At 25.1% G+C, this 26390-nt stretch overlaps 2 protein-coding genes across 4 annotated transcripts in view; one reads left to right on the top strand and one right to left on the bottom strand.

Moving 5' to 3' along the window:
- LOC114126445 (GTPase-activating Rap/Ran-GAP domain-like protein 3) overlaps window positions 1-26390 on the bottom strand; it is a 309554-nt gene that overhangs the window by 146210 nt on the left and 136954 nt on the right. The gene's annotated exons all lie outside the window — the stretch shown is intronic.
- Window positions 1-26390, top strand: part of LOC114126446 (homeodomain-interacting protein kinase 3-like) — a 54220-nt gene that overhangs the window by 22033 nt on the left and 5797 nt on the right. The window contains exon 1 of one of the 2 annotated variants that reach the window (XM_027990393.2): window positions 24797-24973. The exons of the other annotated variant lie outside the window; for it this stretch is intronic. The gene's annotated coding sequence lies outside the window, so the exon portion shown is untranslated. Of the gene's footprint in view, window positions 1-24796; window positions 24974-26390 lie in introns of those variants that run through there. 2 annotated transcript variants of the gene reach the window in all.

Below are 26390 nucleotides of genomic sequence, written 5' to 3'. Positions count from 1 at the left end.
ACATGATACTTTGTTTAAAAACTTTTTTTTAGTGACGTTTACACGTGTGTGCCACCCTCTTTTACTATTGCTTAAACCATATAATTTCTTTTAGTTTTCGTCACTCGAATTCAACACTTACTCAAATATATATTTATGTAAGTACTTCTTAGGATATTATATACAATCTTTTATTCGTGTCTAAAATATTTCTACCGAAACTTTTAGAACGTATGTATTATGTAACTCCTACGGGCTTGCTCTTTTTTAATTTAATAACGTCCCAATAGTGCTGAATTGATTTGTGAAGTTTAATATGAATATTTCAATATTTCTCCCTCTTACATTTATTATTTCACCGATGCAAATAAACTCCAAAATAAATTACACGATTTGGTATTTTTAAAAATGAAATGGGGAAATTTTTGTTTACTATGGAACTATGAACTAAATCATGAATCCTATATCTTTATATGACAAAATGTAAATCATACTCTAAAATAAACTATTTTTTTTTACAGATTGGTCTTTAAAATCTCTATTTAAACTTAATAAGCGTTTGTAGAAGGTTTTTGCAACGTTTTGGACTGTTGGAATGGCTAGGTATTTATGCAAAGTGTCATTAGATAGGTACATAATATGGGGCATATGGTTTTCACTTACTTTAACGTCACATCAGCTATACTCGTATTATTAAGGTTTTTCAATCATAGTATTTAGGTAGATACTATTGTCTCTGGATCGTAAACAAATGTTTTAGTATTAGGTATATTAAATTATTATATTTTAGATGTGATCATGTTACTGATAAATATTATTTTTAACGTAATATAGAAAACAATTTATAGATATTTATAAGATAATACCACAGAATTGATAATACCATACATTACAGAAAATGTTTTCTATTATTGTTTCCTTAAAATCATTACTGACTCTATACTTCATGGGTACTTATTTTATACTTTTATAAGATCTTTTGCTATATTATTATTATATTGTTTTCATAAAATGATTCTAGAAAAAGAAAACGTATTAGACGAGGAATATTGAGATCTTTATCATATCGCTTGTTTAATTTGAAACAGTAAATATATGTATCTAATGTAGGTTCATGTATACAATATATTTTAAACTCTACTAGACATTTCTGTTAACTTTGATTTCTCGCTATGACTATGTCCTTAACGTATTTTTGTGCTTAAATTTTTATGTTGGCCCATTATAATTTTTTTTTTTTTTATATAGTAGTTCTACGTAATTCTTGAAACTTGACACTATTTTTGTTTTAATGGCGACAACCGAAACCTTACAGGTATTTTGGTAATATATTATGATAATAATAAAATGACACTCGTAAAATACGAAAGAATCTCAATTATACAGTTTTTAAAAATTATAATAGTTTTATTTGGAACATTTTTAAAATAAATTCGTTGTTAGAATTTTAAATGTTATATTGAAACATTCTTGAAACAAGATCATATCCAAGTTCATTCTACGGAGAATTATTTTTTATTCGGAAGCAAGATACTATATGGGTTTACAATCACGTGTTTTATTTTTCCAAATCAACAATGGTAAAACCTTAAGCCTTTTAGTACCTTTTCAACTGTCGTCAGGACTTTTATTTTGGCTTTGTGAGGACAACTAAAAACTTTGCACGACCGTCGAATAATAATGTTGGTATTCTGCCTGTCTATTTGCCGTTGGACTGTGTGAATAATCAATAGCAATAAAATGGTTTAAACGAATCAAATCAATTTACACAATTTTTATAATTTTAATAAATTGATTAAATTAACTGGAAAAGTAATTAAATTAAGTGTAATTAATCGAATAATTGAATAGTAGTTAAGTTCATTTTTTATTAATATTCTATTCTATAACAATAAATAGCAAAGGCATATTTTAATAATTGCTAAAAATAAGTTACCTACAATTAACACCATGAGATACAGAGAGTATCAAATTATTTTCTCTTATTAAAAATCTACTATATTATGCATTTTATAAGATTCGTTTTAAATAAGAAATTTTTAAAACTAATGAGTTAAATTAAAAATGTTTTAAGCATTTAAATTTTAAATCACAATTTAAAACAAAAAAGTAATAAAATCTAGAAAAATTAGTTACTGTTTATTATACTATTTTATATTTTATGTACAAGTTGTGCATACCAAATTAATTAATAAATGTAAATATAATTAAAGTAAGGTAAAGTGAATAAATTTATTTAAAATTAAAAAAAAAATTAACATAATGAGTCATTAAAATAATAAAATAACATGATTGTATTCTGAATAAATTAATAATATATAATTTGTGTCTCATGTAAAATTGAGTTAACTAAAACTATGTGAACACAATCAAGATAAAACACTGGTAATATAATAAAAATTGTCTCGTTAAAATATAGTGAACATTTCTGACAATATACGTTTATAACGGTATATTACAGGTATGAGTATAATATAATATAATATAATATAATATATTGTTAGTCTGTGGCGAGCACAATATGTGTATCCGACGAAAAAAAATGTAAAAAAAAAAAGAAGAAATTTAGGTAACCACTGTACTGTACAGTTGGTGTTGAGTGTTTCTCGTTATCATGGAGTTATCGCATTGTATATTAAATTCAAATTCAATAAAAAATCATTTCTTATGAAAAACGATTTCTAAGCAGAGACGGTTATTTATCAACCTACTATGTACATATGGTTTTTTTCGTGTGATGTAATTGTTTATATTGCTATTAAATTCATGAAGTTGATAAAAATGTTAATTTTAAATACTCATAAAAAAAAAAATCGTTAGAAATTTCAAATTACTATAATAATGACTTATAAAAAAAACTTATATTCAATTTTCAAGGTTTTTAAGCTTAAATACTGTGATTCTGTGTTTCCAAAATGTCTAATACAATAAATGTATTATAGAATTAACGGAAAAGGTAGGTATCTCAAAAGTCAAATTATTAAGTTTTCCAATAAAAAAAAAATAAGATTTTTCAACACGTTCATCCGTTGACAGTCTGTTGGCTGTGCAGAACATTATTAAAACACAAAATATGGATTATCCGAAAACTAAGTCATTTTTTAAAAAAAAACTTTAAGTAGTTTTACACAGTATGTAATATAAAAAGTTTTAAAAATATTTATCTTTTCTTTCACATTTATGTATATTGTTGGCATGTATATTTTTTGAACTGTACACGTACATGATATACTTTAAATATCAGTTTTAAAATAAATCCTGCACAGAGCAGATTGATTCACACACACATTTTGTAGGAAACATTACAGAATTATTTTTTTTTACTTTTAAGTATAAAATAAAAATTTATGTTATTACTATTTATAATGAAATAAATAAAATTCAAACAATTTAATATGTTTCACCTTTATTTATAACGTCTGTTCTCAAATCAAACTGTATCTATAATATAAAAATATGCATATGAATAAAATATGTATATAATTGCTCTATAGATACGCAAATACAGTGAAACTTATAATTAACGAAGTGTCGTTGGGAACGAAAAAAAATCGTATTATAGAAAAATTCGTTAAATATAATTAACAATGAAAGTCATGGTTCTCAAAAATAATAGAAAATTTCGTTAAATGAAAATTTATTATAATGGAAGTTTCACTGTAATAACAAATTACAACCGCAGGCAGATTCTGAATCCTTGAAGTTTGTAAACTGTGTTTGGATGATTTAAATCTTCGCACTACGGCCGAACTTCTATACACTAGTCTATGAACAATTATCGTATAATTATTTATATTATTAAAATTCATAGCAGTAGTCTGATAGTTTAACGAAATTGCTATCGGGTATGATATGTGACCATATGCTATTACGAGTAAATCGTTCGTTTAATATGATGTGGCATCGTCCGATTAAACGCAACAGCGCATAAGAGTTAATGCGATTCTGAAATCAGAATATATAGTCGAGTAAAATGAACCATGCTTGAAAATATATCGATGTGTTCAAATATTCTAACTAAATTATTATTATGTCTCGGACATTATAAAATGTTGTAAGCTAGACGAGGAATTATTATATTTTTGTCTGAATTAACGCGATATGATTATTTTAAGTTTTTACATAAATCACTGTTAAATTCATCGTGTATTTTTACAGCTAAAAATTAAATGAAAACAAATTATGGACAAAAGTGTTATACTAACAGCAAGTTTATACCAACTGATATCTGTGATATCATACACCTAACCATAATTTATTCAAATAATTTAAGGTTGTTATATGCTTTGGTGTATATTTTTGGTATTTTCTCTTTTAATTTCCAGTAATTTTACAGATACCGGTAAAATGGGTTGTATATTTTTATATAATATAATATTATGTATAAGAAGAAAAATTTAATTTCTTTATTTTATAGTGGTTTTTATGTTTTTTTTTTTTAGTTTTTAGCCTGATAAAAAGTTGAAAAATGTCTCAATTTTCATCTTCGAGAGTGATTTCTAGTAAAAAGTTGGATTTTTTTTTAATTTATAGAAGTTATAATAAATTAATAGTCAATATTTAAAAAAAAAAAAAATAAACAGCAAAATAATAAAACCTGGAATTTTTAGGAAAATATATAGATTTACAGACCATCTCCTCTCGGAATAATATTGTTTATATACAATGATACATCATGACTGAATTCAAATCAAGTATATCAATTAATAGTAACCTACTTGACACCTTTTAGCGGTTACTAATTTGTCATATTTTTGTGATTATAGATATAAAGAAAGGCGATGTAACTTTCAAAATAATGATAACAGGATATTTTACTAAATTCGCGCTACACTATAGTTAAATCATACACTTTATAAGCACTTATTTAGACATTATACAGATAAGTGTAGTTAAACACATTACTATGACAAAAAAAAGTAAAAAATTATGTACATATACAGTGTTTCGTAAAATTAAGGTATCAATTGATACAAGACAAACCTATGTTCTAAGTGTTTCTAAGTTAGAAATTATAAAATATTCGTAATTACAAAAAAAAATATTTATGTTATAATTAAATATAGAAACTTTAATATTGAATAATTGTACGTCATAGACATTAAATATAACACACTACATTAAATGTTGGGTTTTAAATATCAAAAGTGAGTGCAATAGGAAACTCAAACAGAAAATGGAAATAACAAGGCCATATATAATTATTCGTTAAGAATAACATATTGTCATACTATGGATAGGAGTTAATTGTTTATTTAGTTCATGCATTTTACGTATATTATACAGTGATTCTATTTAAAATAAATTTTCACATGTTTTTACGAATAATAATATTTTTTTATCAGAAAAATTGAGATAGGTACATACATTTGAAACAATTAGTACAGTATAATACAGTCTTCTAGTATTTAAAATACTAAATACGAAAGCAAAAGTTAAAAAGACGATTATAACCTAAGATACAAATATTGTAAAAACATCATTGTCAAAAAGTTAGGTACACATAAATTTCTTAAAAAATAATTAAAAACAAGGAGTGTGTTTTACTCTTTTAAAAAATATTGTTTGTACACGTTATGTTAAAAAGCAACTACATATGCACGGAAGTTTAAATCAACCAGATTCTAACTTCCAAGTTTAATCAATTATATTAGTGCAATCATCTTAATCGTGGTTACCTATAAAACAGCCGTAATGAAACTTTTCGGTTTATTAAAGGGTAAAACCTGTTTTTGGTCTTCAGATTATGCGTATATAATGTATAACAAGGCATTCAGTATATGAGCGGTGGTCGAATTCAAAACATTTTAAAATTTTCTGTCAAAATAATAAATAACCTCATCTTTATTATAGTTTTGAAAATGGTTTTAAAACATTTTGCAAGATAATAAATAATAATTTAAATTTGGTTAAAAATAATATCGAATAATATTAAATTTTGTTTTATTTTACTTGCAGACAGTGGATATACAAAATAAAGTTATATCTACAGGCTACAATACATTATAATAAGTAACTGAGTAAAGTTACAATTTAAATTTTCATATTTTTTTATGTATTTATTTTATAATATATTATATTCTGTTTTTTTTTTTTTTTTTTTTAATATTTCAAACTATTGTAGAAAAAGTATAGATCTATTATAAGGAGGTAGATATGTTGAAAAGCTTAGAAAAATGTAAACGTCGCATATTTATTTGCGAATGATGTTTTATTAAGAATAAGGGAGTATTTTAAAATAGACGCAAAACCAGGACAATGAATCTTAAAAATACATACACATAGAAAATGTTCTAACAACTTTTCATAACAATAATATAAGAACTTAGTAGTAACCGTTCCATTTTTTTCTTTACATTAAAGAAATGAAAAAGCTAGAGCCATAAATCTAAAACATGCATAGGTATTATTTAACAAAATGTTTTTTTTTTCGTATGAATGTATTTTTTAATCTTACAAAAATATTATAGTACTTGCCTTATAATAATTGTTCCGTATAATATCAGTGTACGTCTTTATTATTAATAATATTGTTCGAATAATGTTTCACTAATTTAACCTAGATATTGTAAATGACAATTATTATGTTTATCGTTAACTGCTTTGAGCTAACGCATACATATAGATTCTAAAAATATATATAAACAGACTTTTGAATCGACAACAATTGTGTATTCAACCAAATCCATGTGAGAAATCGACAACTATCAGATAATACTCGTTGTCGCCGTGATTTTATCGGTCACATATTTATAATAGAACTATCGATATTATCGTTGACGGTTTATTTTCTGCGAGAAAATTTTATAGCAGTATTTCCGGCGGGTGATTTTGTTTAATAAATCAATCCCCCATCTCTCTCCCCTTCTCTCTCCTCTCACTATCTATATATAATGCGTGTTTATTTGCTTGCGTTGTTGTAAAAAGTGTCGATAAAAGAGTCTCATATATAATTTTAAATCGATTTTTTATTGCATCATTTGTCAAGGAAATATTTCAAGTTTGTGACTTTGAATATCACATCTTAATACCTACTATGTGTCTCGAGTGCATTTCTAACAATACAACCGTTGGGTTACAAATATAACTAAACTACGCTGCTCAAAGATAATAAGGTTATTCTTATACCTCGATTTATGTTCGAAGTGATTCATTAAGCGTTTCCGTCTTTTAGAGGAAAAACAGCAACGGGGTTATGTTTTCCATTATCATATTGTGAAAAGCCGGATACGTTTAACACGGAATCTCTAATTCATATAAACTCGAATAAACAATAATAATATATTATATAATAAATCATAGTTAACAAAATCATCCCGATCCCGTTCTCATATTCATAAAATCAACATGATTCGAATTTATGTCGTAACATTTTGCCAAATGTTTCCTATTAAATTTCTATTTGTATTTCAGATGTTTTTTTAGCACAAAAAACATAAATATGTATGATTTTTGTACATATAGTGGTCAAATATTAGTGATCAATTAATTATTTATGTACTTAATTATAGCTTCCCAAAAACAATGCCATTGATTTTTATTCCAGATTTTTATATCCAAAACATAAAATCATGTATAAAATTATGCAATATTAAAAAGAAAATAGTTAATATAATAGATACAATTGTACAAAGAAGTTGACGTAACAATACAATATAAACGCCACGAATAATGATAAATACAATTAAAAATTAAAACTGAGCCAGAGGTTTCAAATTTTTCTAAAAATCTATAGCATTTTGACGTATTTTCTGTCTAGAAAAGGTTTATGTATCGATCGAGTACTCAATCGGAAAGCTGGTGATAATTTTGAACGAATCATATATATATGTACATGTCAAATGGCTAGCAGTTCGATGATTATATTAACAACAATATTAATTATATCTGTAGTTGTAGATTTTCATAATAATTTTATACCTAATAAATTAATAACTATATTGCTTCAGATTATTATTCGCCCTAATGCTACATATTATACAATACATTTTAAATTAATGATTACATTGCATCTTCCGAAGAAAACAATTTATACGGTTTAAAATACTATGTACTTGGCTAATAATATTATGTGATAAATAAATAGATACATGAACGTCTCGATACTTCCATGCGCATAATATGTGTACAATACATTATAGTTGCATAATATGCAAGATTTGACAGCGGTTTCGAACTGAAATCACATTATAACACGTATGCTATATCTTTGTGGTACGCTTTACAGTGTTTAATTCATACGCAAAATCTTACGGCGTGTTCATAAATATGTATAATAGTCATAGCGGAGTTTGTGGTGTATGATATTATTAGTGTATTGCTTTGGATTATAATAATAATAATATATTACGTTAGTTTTGGACTAAAGAAATGCATTAAAAGACCTCGAAAACCAAGTCGATTTGAATTTCAAATATTCATTCTTTTGTGTACGAAAACGGCTTGCGAATATAATATACATGTGTTTTATGTTATTAGATGTAAAGCATTATACCACACTGTGCTAATATACGTGTTAAATGTAGGTATCTATTTAGCATCCAGTAGTTTAGTATAGTAACACATAAGCGGAGTTTTTATTTTTCAGTTTTAAACGATTCGATAGATATCGTGTCTCATGATTGCATGTATACAAATGCCCAGTTATAAAAATAAAATGTCATTTACAAATGTTTCATATGAATATAGTATGCTATACAATTTATAATATTTTACATATTACAGAGCGCCTGAACATTTTTCTCTATCACTATTATACTTTCTGTCAGTATTAATCTAGTTTATGATTGAGCCCTTGGTAAACTCGTGTTTATAGGACTCGACAACTTAAACAAACTTAAATACAAATTGAAGTGTTTTTCATCAAAGTATTCTAACAAAATAATTTATGATTATAACTCAATCAACACATTAAATAACAATTATTAATTTAATTATAAATTAATATTAAAATTGTTTTAATTGTATTGAATTTATCAAAGTTTTCATCCGTTTAAAAAGACTCATGACTCATCAGTGATTTAATTTTGCATATCTTTATTTGGCTCATTTGAATATAAAACCTCAATATTGAACAAAAAACTTAAAAAAGGCTCCATGACAATTTTTGATTAATCCGGATGATACGGATCTATACTGCTTAGACTTACTGCATAAATTGGTCTACTCCGTTGATTGTTAAAAAAAAAAAAAAAACACGGAGAAATTACGCGAAGAGTGTTGTTTTTTGATTCGGAGTTTCAGTAAAAAAATATATTTTATAAATTTCAACTACCATGATTTTCCAATGCACACGTAGTATTAATTACAGCTTTCATAAAGCATTAAAGGTGATAAAAACACGGACAAATCATTAGGTATAATAATAATATGTATATTGGTATTCTATTCTTCAGAACAATTTTCAATTGAAACTCATTTATGTAAACATATTTTTAGTTGAGCTACTTACAATAATACAATATAATAAATAAATTATTTGAATTCAAAAATAAAAGGATTCTAAACGTAATTTAATACGTAATTTTCATTCGAGATTTCAATAACTTTGGTTCAACATTACCAAGTAGATTTGTGTTAAAATACAAAATATGTGGATGATAGATGCAACCAGCCGGGTTTTTCGATTAAATTAATCGAATTACAGTTATCTACAAACTTGCTATTTCAGGATACGATGCCGCACACTCATATGCATACATATTATGTATTAGACGGATATAAAATAACCACAGCTGTCCTCGACAGTGACTAGGGTATTACGGCCTTACAATAGCAACAAAAATGATCGGATGAGATTTTTGCCTTAAAACCGCACACCCCGCACGAAACGATTGAGTAAACTATGTATCACTCGGTAAAACGTTTAATAAATCACAATCGTTATAATTTTTTATAAACATTAATGGTTAAAAATAATACAAAGTTATTATTATCTTTAACACTAGATATACTATCAAGATATATATTCCAAAAACAAAATGGTAAAACGTGTAACACGAATTATAATAACTTTTTGCGATTTCAATTAACCGCTTAAGACATACAGCACACGACATGCAATTTTCATTCGATTTATCATAACATTATTTTACGTTTATATAAAATAATACGTTACAATAATAATGATATATTATGTTTGCAACTATTAATGTGTATTATTGCAGCGAAACTTCAAATATACTATTGAAAATAATATTCAAATCATTATCGTGACACAACGCATACCCAATGCGTTGTACACTAAAAAGACTCGTCGACTAAAGTTTATACAAAATAAAATCTAACAAAAAATATGTAGTCTAAAGTCACTATGTAGGAACAGAAGCAATATTATATGAATGTATAGTGATTACCGGAAAAGTTCTGTACAAAGATGTTCTTTTCACTATTATTTGAAATTTCGAGGTGATTTTTGCGGTCACGAGGTTTATAAAATAATATCTTGTGACCTGTTTAATATTACAAATAGTATCATTACATATTTGTGAACATAATACTATAATTAAATCAGGTCTTCTTGAAAGAATGAAATTTACGTATTTCATAATGTTTTCATTATTGTAAGAAAAAAAAGTCGGCAAGTGGGTACCGCTCTGCTGTACATTAGGGGGTGGGGTAGACCTCGGACTAGGGTAGATTAAATTTGAATGCAATGATAAGTATCATTGTATACGAAAAACGATTCTGAACGGAGATGATTTGTCAGTCTATAATATATTATAATTAAATATTGTCATATATTCTATTTTGAAACAAATATTCCGATTTCATAAAAATTTAAAACTCAAACGCTCAAAACATTTTTCCTATAATGACTCTTAAAATTTTCTCTATAGCTTTTTGAAGCAAAACTTATGGAAAATCTTGTATTAAATTTTCTACTCTTAGCTACCTATACAAACAATTTTATGAATTTTGAACTACAAAATAATTTGCAAATATTCATGATTTTGACGAATTTTCGTCAAAATTTGAACTTCAAATGCTAATAAAAAAAAATTGTGCCTATGTATTCTTATAATTTTTTAATCACTATAATAATAACTTATGAGGATTTTTGTATTAAATTTTCAAGTATTTTGATAGGGCCAAAAAGATTTTATCGACACATAAAAAAACAATTTTCAGAAAAATTGAAAATTTCAGTTGTCTATAAGTAGCTCAAAAAAAGTCAAAATATTTTGAAAATTAAATCACGTAAAGAAAACGCGAATCTTAATAACTGGTAAAATTTTCAAGTATCTACGACTTATACTTTTTGAATAATAACAAATATTTAAAATCGTTTGAGGATAAATCGTTATCGTTACGCTATTTCGTTAAAATTAAAATTCAAACGCACTTAAAATTTTTCCTATAATGATGCTTCGAGTTTTCTCTATAGATACTTGAAGGTAAACTTATGGAAAACTTAGTGTTGTATTTTTAATCCTTAGTTATAAACACAAAAAATTTTATGATTTTTCAACTTCAAATAATTTGCAAATATTCATAATTTTGACGAATTTTCGTCAAAATTTGAACTTCAAATGCTAATAAAAAAAAATTGTGCCTATGTATTCTTATAATTTTTTAATCACTATAAGAATAATATATGAGGAACTTTGTATAAAATTTTCAAGTATTTTGATAGGGCCAAAAAAATTTTATCGACCCTTCAAAAAAAATTTTTCAGAAAAATTGAAAATTTCAGTTGTCTATAAATAGCTCAAAAAAACTCAAAATATTTTGAAAATTAAATCAAGTAAATAAAATGCCAATCTAAATAACTGGTAAAATTTTCAAGTATCTACGACTTATACTTTTTGAATTATAACAATATCAAAAATCGTTTGAGGCTAAACCGTTATTTAACGCGGTTTTGTAAAAATTTAAATTTCAAACACTCATAAAAATTTTTTGTCTGAATCCGGTAGAGTTTTTTTTACAGATATTTGAAGAAAAATGTATGGAGAACCTTGTACCAAATTTTCAAAACTTAGTTATAAAAGAAAAAAATTTTATGATTTTTCAACTTCAAAATTACTTGCAAATTTTCGCGTTTTCGACAGATTTCGTAAAAATTTGAACTATAAACTCTTATAAAAAAAAATTGTGACTAACGATTTTTAATTTTTTTTAGCTACAATAAAAACAACTCATAAGGAACCTTGTATTAAATTTTCAAAACTTTTTGGTCATCCAAAAATTTTTTATCGACACTTTAAAAAAAATTTCTCAAAAAAATCGAAAATTTCAGTGGTCTATAAATAACTCAAAAAAAGTCAAAATTTTTTGAAAATTTAACTATATACAGATACCACTGACATTAACATTTGGTGAAAATTTCAAGTATTTTCAGTGATTAGTTTTTGAATTACAACCATAAAAAAAAATCGATTTGGTCGAAAACTGGTTTTGCGTAAAAATTGCCGTTTTTCCGTCATTTTTTTTTTGTTTTTCTCGATTTTTTTGAAAACTGTTGGAAAATGTTAACTTTTTACCTCTATAATGCACCAAGGATATTCACTTTTACATCGGAAACCACCCCCATTGTTTGAAATTGAAGCATTATTTCGACTAGTTATGCTGTACACAGACACAAAAAAAAAAAAAAAAAACAAAAAAAAAAAAAAAAAAAACAAAAAAAAAAACATACATCATTGTAAAATCAATACATTCTTCACTCCGTTCAGAATCTAAAAACAGTTTATAAAGTATTTACTTTTTTGTAATCATCTTTATAGATACATTTTTGGTATTCAGATTAAAGTATTTAAAAGTTATTATTTATAATTGCATTCCATTTTAGATTTTAAATACAAATTTATTGTTTTGAAAATCATAATTTCAAAATTAATTAAATTAATTCTAACATAAAACATTTTAGATACTATACATAACGAGTAGACCATGATTATAAATGCGATAAATTATTATTTTTAATTAAAATTTGGTATTTAATTATGACAGGTAAATGTATATACCTATTAGAACAGTTTTTAAGGTTTTTATCTTCATAAGTTTTGTACAAAATAAAAATCAATACTTTTCTCGACTATGGTTAGGTTTTAGTTCGTAGTTCGTGCACTCGATAACTTAAAAAAATATGTAATGTAATTTAACGTACAGGTTGAATTCACCAAATTATTATTATTTTTTTAAAATTTTCTCTAATAAAACGTATTGATAACAAGTGCATAATATTTAAGGACAATTTAATAATAAAATGTTACTGTGATAAAAAATAAATACATTCTTAATAAACCGAAAACGAAAATGAAGCAATCTATAAAGTTTTGTACACGCCTCATGTCCCGATTAATAGTATTGTTATACATATTTAATTTTTTTTTTCAACTTTACATTAACAACACAACAGATGGAACTTTTTACGTTTCTATCAATTACCTTCCATACACGAGTACGGCATACGCGTGTTCATACAACGTGGTAATTATTTTTAATGTCAATAATAATTTTTGTATGAATAAAAGCAGTTGTTGTTGAAGAGAGAGTATAAGTAAACAACAGTGAACACTGTACTTATCATGTATCTATGTGCTTATCATGCATACGTATAAATAAATTTAAGTAAGTATAAGTACGCGTGTTAATTGACTCCACTGTTTGGTAACAACTGTTATCGAATTATAGTATAACAATGTATTATGTATCATTGCAAACGGACATGTGTTTTTCGTTCTCAATGTAACGGAACGCAGATACTTAAAATATTTAAATTCAATTTTTTTTTTTATCTCGTGGTTTTGTTACACGCATAATGCACGTGTTCAACACGCACACATTAAAAGTGTTTAGTTGTTCACACTCTATAGAATTATTTTAAATAAAAACAAACAAATAAATGCCTAAACTACAACAGTAAGGTACTGTACACATAAGAAGTAATAGTATATAATTATATATTGATAGATTGATTTATTAAAAAAAGTTAGTATGAAAATACCACAACCCCTATATTATTATGAATAACTCAAGTGGTATTAAAAAAAATAAGCCATTTTTTTATGCATAAAGTTTATTTTTATACATAATATTAACATAAAACATTTGTCTTTTAGAGTTTAATATATAGTCTGTTTTCCGCTATGAATGTTAATTATTGACTTGATTGACTCAAAAGAATTTTTTTTTTTTTTTAATTAGCTTGGAAATGTCTATAGGGATAGATAGGTATATACATCAAATACATTATGACTTCTTCAGATTCTGTAAAACTTACTCCGTAAGCGTATTGTAATCTATTCACGTAGAAGCACATGGTTATTTCAGTTCATTTAAGAAAAAAATAATAATACCATATATTTTACATAATATTCTTATACCTGTTATATTATATTATTTTCATGATACGAAACTTGGAACTTTTAGTTAGAGTAGCACTTACATAGTTACATTATAATATAACGTAAAGAATATTATGCTTTTCAAGCTAAAATCATGTTTAATGTATAGCAGAAATGTTACATATGAATACTATCCATGATTTTCATGATTTTATAAAACTATATAGGCCCTGCTTACATAATATTATTATTATTATAATATATAATATAATATTTTGCACACAGCTTTGACATTTATATTAATACAATATACGATGACGACGTGATAGATGGTCGCTACTATATATAACCATGCATCTTACGAGGCCTTTTGTAAAATTACAATATAATCTCATTCTAGCCAGCCCTTTTCGATCGGTAATAATATGGATGACACCGACTTTAACGCTTATCGACTATCCCGCATACGAGGGTATAACGACTGTTGACTTCAATATCTTCACGGCTCATTACGCCATCGAACCCGATCCGTCGTATCGTGATTCGTACAAGTATTATATTATGTTATACGAGACGATTGTTGTGACAGCGATGATACAATTAACGATTTGTGTCAACGAACAAAATGTTCACTCTTTTTCACGTTTTACTATTGGAAAATTTAGGGTACGCTCGTAATTCTAAAAATAATACAAATCATCACGTTATTACCTTAATTGTTTTCATCATTATTTATGTCTCTTGGAGAAATCATTGACGCCGAATTTTACAACATTATAAACTATATATTTTTATTTCACAAATCTATATAGTTTTGTTTAACAAACTGTTAAAATATTTAAACTGCTGCATAAGTATTTTTTTACTATTTTTCGTAAAAAATGTATACTATTCCTTCAGTTTATGAATATATTGAATACGTATTGACACACATTAAAAAAATATCATTCGTTGACAATGGTCTCTTGTTAAAACAATAAACAAAATGTCACCCAAATTAAAAATGATGTGGAAAAAAGTTAATTCTTTGTTACTCGTTTTTATTTAATTAGACGAGTGTGAGCGTTTACCCTCGTGGTATTGGTGAAATCTATACTTCAATTGAAAATCTTGATACACAAATCCATTTGTGTCAATATAATCCAAATATTGATGCCTTACATTAGAACTATGTAAAGTATACAGTATGATTGATATTTATTTGGAATAATGAATAATGACTAACTTTTGCCGTGAATGAATAGACTTGTGAAAAACTTTAACGATTCCCCGAAACAGAACCACCCACACGACTGTAAATAACCGCTTTTATACATAATATTTACTTGGAAGAGCAATATTAATGTTATTAAAATACATTTTGTCTGAATTTCAAGTTGTTTCAATTATACTTAATCGAGAAAAAGCCGTTGAAACTTTTATTTTTTATAGTCGATTTAAATTACAATTATTTGCCTCGCTTTAGAAACTCACTTCTCTACTAACTAACCCTTACCCGTCAACACCCGTTCTCTCAGTATACTCGTATTATAATACTTATCCCATCATTATCCTAACCCTGTTTTAATTTTGAAACTGTTTGATGTAAATTTATTTTTGACCTTAATTTAGCGATATTCATCTTGTAATGACTTTTTGCCGATTAACATCAATTTTTAATACAAAATATAAGTAATTATATTTTTTTTTTAATTAAAAATACATACATCCATCTCTCAGAGTTGAAAATATGACCGGCTATTACATTTAATTTTTCAGTTTTTAATTTTTAATACATCTTCTAAAACTATTATGAAAATGGATTTTATAAGTACTTGAAAAAAAGACGATCGATGATAGACTAAATCTAAACAATCAAAGAAATGCTAATTAATTATCTAGTTGATAGCTACATTATTATAATTAAATACGATAAAGTAACTTTAAAAAGAAAAAAAATCATAATATAAATTGTCATGTATTTTTAAACGTGGCAATAAATAGGGATTAAGAATTATAATAGAACTCATGAACGTAATTTCATTTAAATAAAAAATAAATTAATATATCTTATAATAGTTTTTTGTTTGTTTTTTCATTTGTTGGGAGTGACATCAAATGTATTACTAAATGTCTTATAATATATTCATCGTCTGACAAATAAAACATAATACTAAATATAGCATCAAGCTAATACGATTTTCTTAAATACAATTAAATAATGAAAACAATAAAATAAAACTACTAATTTAATTACAATATAGAACGACTTATAGTGATATATTGTTGAAATTTGTTGTGGTTTTTACTGATTTTTAAGTGGAAATAAGTGCACTGGTTTGTATCAACAATGGCCATGTACGGAATGCTTCAGCTTAGGTTATTAGCAAAAAATTGAATGATATAAAACATGAATACATAGTAGTATAATTTATAATAAAAATATTAAAAATTGTATTACTTTTATAAACCAATATCGTATCTATGCAGAACTCTTCACAATAAAACGTTACGTGAGTACATTTTGGAATTGAACAATAATTATAATTCGATTAAATATTAAATTCACACGCAAATAATAATCTTGCAGTGCCATGTCGACTCCGATTTAAAGTGAATAAACTTGAATATATATCTTAAACCGTATGCTAAATTCATAATTCCATAAAGTACGATTTGTTTGTTATACGCTACGATTTAGAATAATTAAAAAAATACTGTTGTACGTGACGAGTTCACAAAAAACAATCTTAAAATAGAACCGAAAAGATAAATTCAGCAATATTTTTTTTTATGTTTGTGATAGTAATAGCTAAAATATTTCTGAAAAAATCACTGACATTGAGTTTCAGAATTTTTACAAACATAGAAAGCTACATATCTGTTGGTGTGAACCGAAGGAAACTAATAATTCAAAAACGATCATGTTGTATTGTTTTAAGAGATAACATTTTATACGAAAATATTTGTATGACTTGTCTGCCATACCACGTCATGCGTTTAGGTTATTATGTATAATTTGTGTGTTTTTACATATTTTATGTTTCAATTTATAGAGTCCAATTTTTTTATAGTATTTACCCGGTGTTATCAAATGTCATCTTTAATTATAAAATAGTTTAATCGCGTTTTGCGTTTATATTTTATTTTCAATATATGCAATTTTACAAATCCCATGTATTATACAATAAATTGTTATCGACAATAGTGTAATACTCTGTTATTATTGTTAATAATAAAATTATGGAATTTTGTCAATATACAGAAAAAACAAATATTAATAAATCACTTGCATAAAAAACTTGTTCGGTATACGTATTTTTCAAAGTTGAAAAAAAACATTTTATTATACCTACTAGGTACTTACCGAAAATATTATATTATAACTTCTAATCAATACCACACTGCTGCAATTACCTGTGGGACAAACTCCACACAGTCATCAATACTGCGTAACGCCTAGTCACATGGGCTTTTGTAACACACGTATGGATACAATTTAAAGCATGCTGTCCTTAATGTATTGATTTTAAAAATTTGACATTTTTTACCCAAGGGCATACAATTGCCAGTAGTTGTGGAAAGACGAAAGTTATCGAGAGCGCAGTAATTCCGTCTACACGTAACTTGATTCACCACAGCATAGCCAATTATTATCACTACTTACTTACAAGAGCTTATATAGTTAATTCGTTAAATGTCCATTTATGAATTAAAATAATTATGTTGTAAATAATAATTATAGAGTGCAGTATACAATAAAACGTATAATTAATATACATGTTTTACAGTAAAATTAAATTTAAACAGTCTTATATTATCGTATTGTAATATAATATAAATACCGATTACATATTTTGTATTCATTTTTTTAAATGTGTGTCTATGTTTGAAGTTGTGTTGTTTGAGCTACGTGTTATGTCTTCGTTTTACAAACTTACCTATAAAAAAAAAAAAAAAACAAATTGTTATTGTCAATAATCAAAAAATTACAAAATAAAATATATACCTATATAATGCATTATTTATTGGATCGTAATATTGTAACGAATTGAATGTACAAAAATGTGTAAACAATTAAAAACAGATTAAATTGCATATAAAGTTAGAATGGATGTTTTATACATAATATATTATTATACCTAACCTAACCGTTAACAAAGATTTAACATGATATCAGATTTTTTTCAGTCAGAATTATATTTACCACTTATCATATTAATCCTTTTTTACCGACAAATTAAGTCAGTTTAATTCGTGTAGTTTTATTGAAATACTTACTTTAATTTTAAGGTAGATGATTTGTAATCAATATAATATGTATTGTAACGCTTAAATTGTACAAGTTTTTTTCCTAACAATGCTAGCACTGTAATAATATTTTATTTATGCCTTAAGGTATTGCATGGTTGACTATGGAATGATACGCATTCAATAACGATTGTGCTAACTACTTCATAGCCGTTTAACACATCGTTGTATCCACCGAATTCTAAACTGAGATTTATTACCAAATTGTAATATAATATAACGACTGATTATATTGGTATTTGTAAATATTGTGTGTGTATGTATATGGACAGAATAGTGCTATTATATTCAATAGTATGGTATTACTCTGCAAATCCGTAAAATAAGCCAATATAAATAACGGAGTTTTTATATCTTGAAATATATATTATCGTATGGGTTAGTAATATTATGTGTGTGTGTGTATTTTAATGATACAGAAAAAATAGATGGATGAGATAGAGATAGATGGAGGTAAGTGGTTGTTGCGGCAATGGACTTAAATGGCCCGTAAAAGCTAAAAAAGAAAGAAGAAAGAAAAAATAACTGAACAATTTTATCTTCGTGATTTCTGTAGTTATATGTATCTCTGTATTTTCGTTCAATCCCTTCCCTTACACTCTTTTCCATAACTTTTAAGAGGCTCCTCACACACATTATAATATAGTAGAGATTACTTGACGCGTTATCGTGGACGAAAACTATTATTCAAATAATACAGGCAGAGTGTATACATAACATGTTATATGGGTGGGGTATATTAAACAAACCCTAGCAACAAACTTATTTTCTTATTTAGAATCAATAGTGAATATTTTTCAGTTACATGACATTAACATAGGCATGTTCAGACTTGTATAATTAGATTATAATAGGACGTTCGATAGGTAGATAGATATACTCAATAAGTATACGTAAATTATATTATTCAGTGTGAATTTATATGCATGAAGTTGAGTTCAATAATACACGAATAAAAGTTAACGAAGAGCATTTTTTCTATATACATACAATTACTCTACCAATCAACCACGCGGTGACACATATGACGTGTAAAATATGAAGATATGTATATTAGTATAAATATCAAGTATATATTATGAGCTTTATACATAGGTTCCTCAGTGGCAATAATTTTTCATTTCAAATATTTTTACAAAAAAAAAAACGATAAAAAAACGAATTCCAGATTTAAAAACACCTAACTAAAAAATACTGTGTATAGTGAGTACTCATATTACTACTGTAATCGATGGTTATCTGTCTATATTATTTTAAATATTTCATAGTTATCTACAAACTTTAAAACACTATACACCTTTACTATATAATATTAATTGTCGACTGTCGTACAATAAATTGCTCAAAAATAAAAACCTGAAAGTTATATCAATAGAAAAAATGACCTAAAAAATTGTAATCAAAAATACGTTTATCAAAATATAATTAAAAATGTCAAGAATTTTGAATGTCTATTAATACTTAGGGTGGGTTACACAAACGCCCTGTAACTATTTATAGATCTATAAGTACGTTAATGGATCTGTAAATAAAATTAGGTGTTGCTTAAACGCTCTGTAAATTATCGGCTAACGGACCTGTAAACTGCAGATCCTATTTGGGCTCTGTAACTATAATAATGATATTATTAAATACCTACAACAAATATTCGAAATTCATATATGAATATAAAATAAATATTAATTTAAATAGTTTGTATTTACTTTTATGAATTTCGATAAGAATTTTTTTTGTTTGGTTTTATGAAAAAAATTAGTTTAATTTATTTGATTTAGTAACCACGGTTATCAATAATTTAATATTTCTTTATGCAACTCTAGAATAATTTACACCATCATTAAAAACCTTACAGAGCCGATAAATTACAAGGGAGGTCACAAATTTACAGACTGTTCCTTATGTAACCCACCCTTAATAGGACAATTACATCATAACATATGATAATATCTCCTGCTTAAAAACTTAGCTACCTATAAATATTAAATGCATTGTAATTGTTAATTTTCGAATAATTTTAAAACAAATATATAAATTATATAAATATAATTCGTATATTATAAGAAAGGAAATTAAAGTAAAATAAACTAAGTATATATAATATGTACGTAAAGTATGTACCTACGTAGTTTATCGTATCATTGTGAGCTGTTGTATGTGTTATATGTAAAAGCTTTTTAAAAATTGAAAACAGAGAAAATAACATATGAATTATAGGTATGTAGGTATATCTTATATATTCTCCTTGTAAAAAAAAAAAATAAGATGACTACGAAACTTATAAAAACTTATAGTTTTTTCGTTGTACGGAAGATATTTAATGTAATATTTATACGTTCGTTCGGTTCCGAATGAAATACAATATTTTCATTTTCAGTGTTAGCTTAAATTTCATACCAATCATTCTCTCGTATAAAAATAAATACTTTAGTTATACTCTATGGCAAAAAATCATAGTTCAATAATTTTCATGGTAAATTTCTTTTTAATTTTAAAACAGTAAAAGTTCATTTTTGTTTGAAAATAAATAGAACGAAAAACAACACTTAAAATTGTAGAATGACAACAGCTGTGATCATAAATATGCTTCGGAAAACTTTACGATTGTAATAACATTGTTAAAAAGAAAAATATGAGATACTGGTTAGGTTAGACAATATTGGTTAAACAATAAGGTGAGTTTTTTAATATTTTTTTTAGTTTTACATAAAAAAAAAAAATACATAATTAATCAAAACTTGTCAATAATAGGGAGGAGATTCCTGAGTTTCGGTAGAAACCTGTGTTGCACTATTGCTGCAATGACAATCACCGTAAACAGTGATAGATGTAGAACTGGGCAAATTAAAATAATTTCACGATGCGTTGTATTGAATAGAGGGAAAATATGCAGTGACATAAGCATTAGGTTAAATTTTGAGATTTTTAGACATGAAAGGCTATACGTTATATTTTTATATTTTTATATATTTCTATTTTGATTTTAATTTAAGTACCGGTTGAATCCAGTTTTTAGCATTTATTTTAATATAATATGTTAATATGTACAGTGTTTTCCACATGATTGTTATACAAATTGTATTGGATTTTTTTTTTTTGTTTTTATTATATTATTTTATTTGATTATTATACATATATTTTGAAAATTAAATAATTTTTATAACAAACGACTTTTTTTATAATTATTTCAGCTTTTTATAATTTTTTTTATTTTCATTTCCAACTATAACTACAAACATTTTGAAACTTTTCATATGTTCTATTACTGTAATAAATCCATATAAAAACGTGGGTAATTTTTGTGATTAGTATATTAGCATACAGAATTTATTTTTAGATGTTTAATTCTGTTAAATACTATAATTTTTTTACGTATATGTATTCATATATAGAAACATAACATTATTTAGCTTCGCATGTCATCATAAGTTATTTTTACTACATTTTTTATTTGTATCAGAGATTATAGTATTGTGAATAATTGTTCACATAAAAAAGATTTAGTGGATTTAAATGATTTTACTATTTAGTGAATTTATTAAATATAATATATTGATGAATTAAGTTGTTGTTATTAATAATAATTATAGAGTACAGTAAAGCTATATAATACATAAACTATGTTATACAGGTTTTACAATAAAATTTAAGTACTTTAAAAAGTTGGTACATTTAGTGTCGAGTAAATTGCTGTAATGGATGTGTTAAATTTGAATAAATGTAATTATAAAATCAATAATATATCCATCGCTCCATTCAGAATCTAAAACTAAGGTAAATGTTCTTTTTTTCTCTAAAATTAGAGAAATAAGAATCTTTGCAATTTGGTTACACAATTTCTTTGATAAAGGTAATACAATAATGATAAAATTAACAACAAATCAGAAAATATAACAATTATGTTGCAGATTTGTATTTATAATATTTTCTTTGGGTTTTATAAGACAAATCGTAAGATAATGCGAAAATTAGTAAATTGTTTTCAAATGATAATAACCATGCAGTACTCCTATATACATTTTACAATATATTCACCCTGCTATATTATGTTCAAACACTCATCAATATGATCATGTTTCTATAAACAATACAATTTTAATATAAAACTTTCAAAAACACAACATAATATGAAGAATAACATTTTTATTTTTTGACAATAAGTCATGAATTCATAAATTACAATTTGGTTTATACGAAGAAATAGAAATAAAACAATTGGTTTAATAAACTTTTATATGAAGTATGCATTTATATACAAAATAAACTTTTTTCTGCATTAAATTCTACACAAATCGACCTTATTTCTTACTCCCATCAAACTGCATACACTCATTATAAATATGTAAATGTATACAAATCTGAACCCTAATCATAACGTTTTATAAAGGTATATAATATTACATATTTTTATATATATATTTTGTGTTTTTTTTTTTAATTTAAATTTCTAGTAGGTAAAATTCATCACGACGAATACATTATAAAACTGGCCGGTTTTTATCCGAGTTGAAACTTTAAGTTTTTAAAAAAAAGCATAATAAAGTCATTGTTATCAATAAAGTTTGGATGTATTTATATAAAACATACATAAAATGTTAATTTTTTAGTAACTTTAAGCATAAAAACAATCATATCTCTTTTTTAGGTCTCACACTCATACTTAAAGCGTTTTGATTATTATTACGGTATTTTTGTCATCTATACTCGAAAATGATATATAATAGATAGAATATTCCAAAAAGGAATTATAAATACACTTTATCTCTTCGTGTTTTAACCGTATCAATATCTCGATTTATTCGACATTTATTAATTCATTCTTATACCTTTGAAAATTTTGATACTTTAATGTATCATAATAAACTGTCTCATTATCATTTTAAATAAATAATATCAATTGTTTTAATTTTAATTTTTAAGAAAAAATTGTATGCATTACTATCTTAAAATTCATTAGACATTAATAAGTTTTCATCCTGTATATTCTCTTAAAGTTTGCAAATTTTGAACGTTGAACTGCACGTTTTCACAGACAGACAGATAGACAGTATAATATGGTATAACATAATATATTAGTTTACTTAATAGTTGAGCAGAAATGAATAAGACATTGTTATTATATAAATCAGTTATCTTTGGTCTAAAACGAATATTACGAATTTGATCATAATTATTGTTTTTTATACGGAACTGTATAGTCTATGCAAGTTTCACATAATAATTTCATAATCATGATAAAATATATGCAACTACGTTAAAGTAATATGCAGTTTTATTGATAAAATAATATGCAACTTTTTACGTGCTATACGGCTGCTGCAACTGTTGTGATGTACACAAATATTATTATATTGTGGAAAAGTCGTAACAGATTATAATATTTACAACGCCATTACGAAAAAGGCTGTGAATATATGGAAGTTTTAGCCTCTCCTGAAATATTTAATATTATTTCCAAAGTGCCTATATAGTTACGTGATAAAGGTATATTTAATGTATACAGTATGTACATAATGTAACAAAATATAAAACTTTGGTTTTTATAATTTTATTTCAAAAAATATAATGCAATGCATTAAATCGTGATAAAATAAATAGGTACATTAATATCTTTTATATTTTGATATATTGCTTAGCACTTTGTTGTTCATACGTCTTCTATTCATATTCTATTGTTTATAATTATTTTACCTGAACAGTTACTTACATTTTAAATAATGTTATATTTACATAATAAAAATAATACAATTTGTTGATGAAAACGCTTATTAACATTGTATACACATAACTCTTTGTTATAGGCCGTGACTTAAAAATAAACATACTTTTATCCATTTACCTAAAAGTTGAAAAACTTTACCTCATCGATAATCAGTGTTTTATGTTTTCTCCCTTTTCTACGAGATTAACTTATGGTATAACGGGAAAAAACAATGTCCCGTTCTGTGTAGCATGTATTATAATATTGGATCGGTCATTAAAAATATAAATTTTCTACATATTTCGATATTTTTCAAAACTTTAAATATATATATATATACCTATCTTATGTTCACAATTTAATCATCATATTTGAAATTGTTCCTCGAGAAGATTTATATATGTATACAATTATATAAATTAATTGCATATTATTTATATATTCTTTGAGTTTAGAACGCTATGTATTCACATCCGTGGTTGTTTTTACTATTATTATTATTACTAAAAAACGTTTTAATAATGTAATATAATATATTAATATGTAACTATGATACGATTATTGATTCACCTGGTTACCGTTATTGGTGATCTTCGTTTTTTGGCATTGCCTCGTAACCGCGACAAACAGTAGACAATTATTTAATTATTATTATATCATTAATAATTGTGTACAAACGATAAAACACCTTTCGAATTATACATATTGACGTACCGTAAGTATTTTAATTATTTTTTATTATTAACATTATTATTATTTGTATTATCCATGTTTCCGTTGCTATTATCATTATATATCTGTGGTCATATCTATTATTATTTTATCAGGTAATATATACCTCTAAGGTAATATGCCAATATTTATCAAATAACTAAAAACAAAAAATAGATTAATGGTTAGAATAATTCATAGGGTTAGGATATACAAATTTTATAAATTTCATTAATAGTAAGTAGAAAATGATTATATTTTAACGTTAAGTAAGAGATACATTGATGATTAAAAAATGTAGTGAATTAAATTCAAAAATATTGATGCTTGATATATTTACAGAAAGCATTTTTTGAATGATTTTTATTTATATTTTTAATGTAACTTGTATGATTCCATACATTTTATCATCATAAATTTAATTTAGCATCAAATAGGAAATTATTTGAAACTCAAATATTATTATTGATTAATTGATATTGAAATACTCTCAATGAATATTTCTGATATATGATTGCCTCGTGGCTCACTATTATAACTCATTTATGCCTCGGGTAGTTCAATGTATTATATATATGTATTTATAAAATTAATTTAGTTTTTTTTTTTTATGAACAAATATAGTATATATGATTCAGTAATAAATAAGATACTTATATATACCAGTTGAAGGTCATAATTAATACGTAACTACCAAAACAAACAATTGTTCAATACATCCAATTCGTTTTTAAAATTATTTTAACCATTACATTGTCGCGAAATTTTAACGTTTTATACGATTGAACAATTCATATATATTTGATTATAATAGCTAATTACCAATAATTAATGTTGTACAATTGAGTGTACAAGTTATTAAATTTTTAATGATGTTATAAATTAATTAAAATCTAACCTACCGATTATAAATATAATATATATATATATATATATATGCTATAAAATATTATAATTATAAAAACAGAAAATCTCGTCAATCGTCAACATTAATTGGTGCAGAACGTTTAACATTCTAGCTCAATGAGTGTCATTTATTGAATTGAATTTCATTTACAAATCAAATGTGGTGGTTGAGGGAATGTGCACCTGATAAAAAGACACGTTTCTGAGTGAAGCGCAAAATATACTGGATAAACGATAATTAGTTTTTTTTTCTAGTTTGAATCTTTTATCAGAAAAAGTGTCTTAAATATTCGTGGTTTTTTATTTTTTAGGTTATTCGAACTGTCTACCTACTTTCAATTTTAGAAATATCATTCGCATGAATCGCCTAATATTTTAAGTGGCGTCTCTTCAACCGGAATTGGTTCAAATATAGATATAATTAATCGATTAAAATTCCAAATATTAATCTTTCATTACATTTAAAACAATAATATTATGAGGGTATACACAATAATAATTAATATGTGAAAAAT

The sequence above is a fragment of the Aphis gossypii genome, chromosome 2 (assembly GCF_020184175.1).
Source record: "Aphis gossypii isolate Hap1 chromosome 2, ASM2018417v2, whole genome shotgun sequence".
Lineage (NCBI taxonomy): Eukaryota > Metazoa > Arthropoda > Insecta > Hemiptera > Aphididae > Aphis > Aphis gossypii.
Note: the sequence above shows the minus strand (reverse complement) of the source record. Positions and strands in the feature narration are given on the sequence as shown.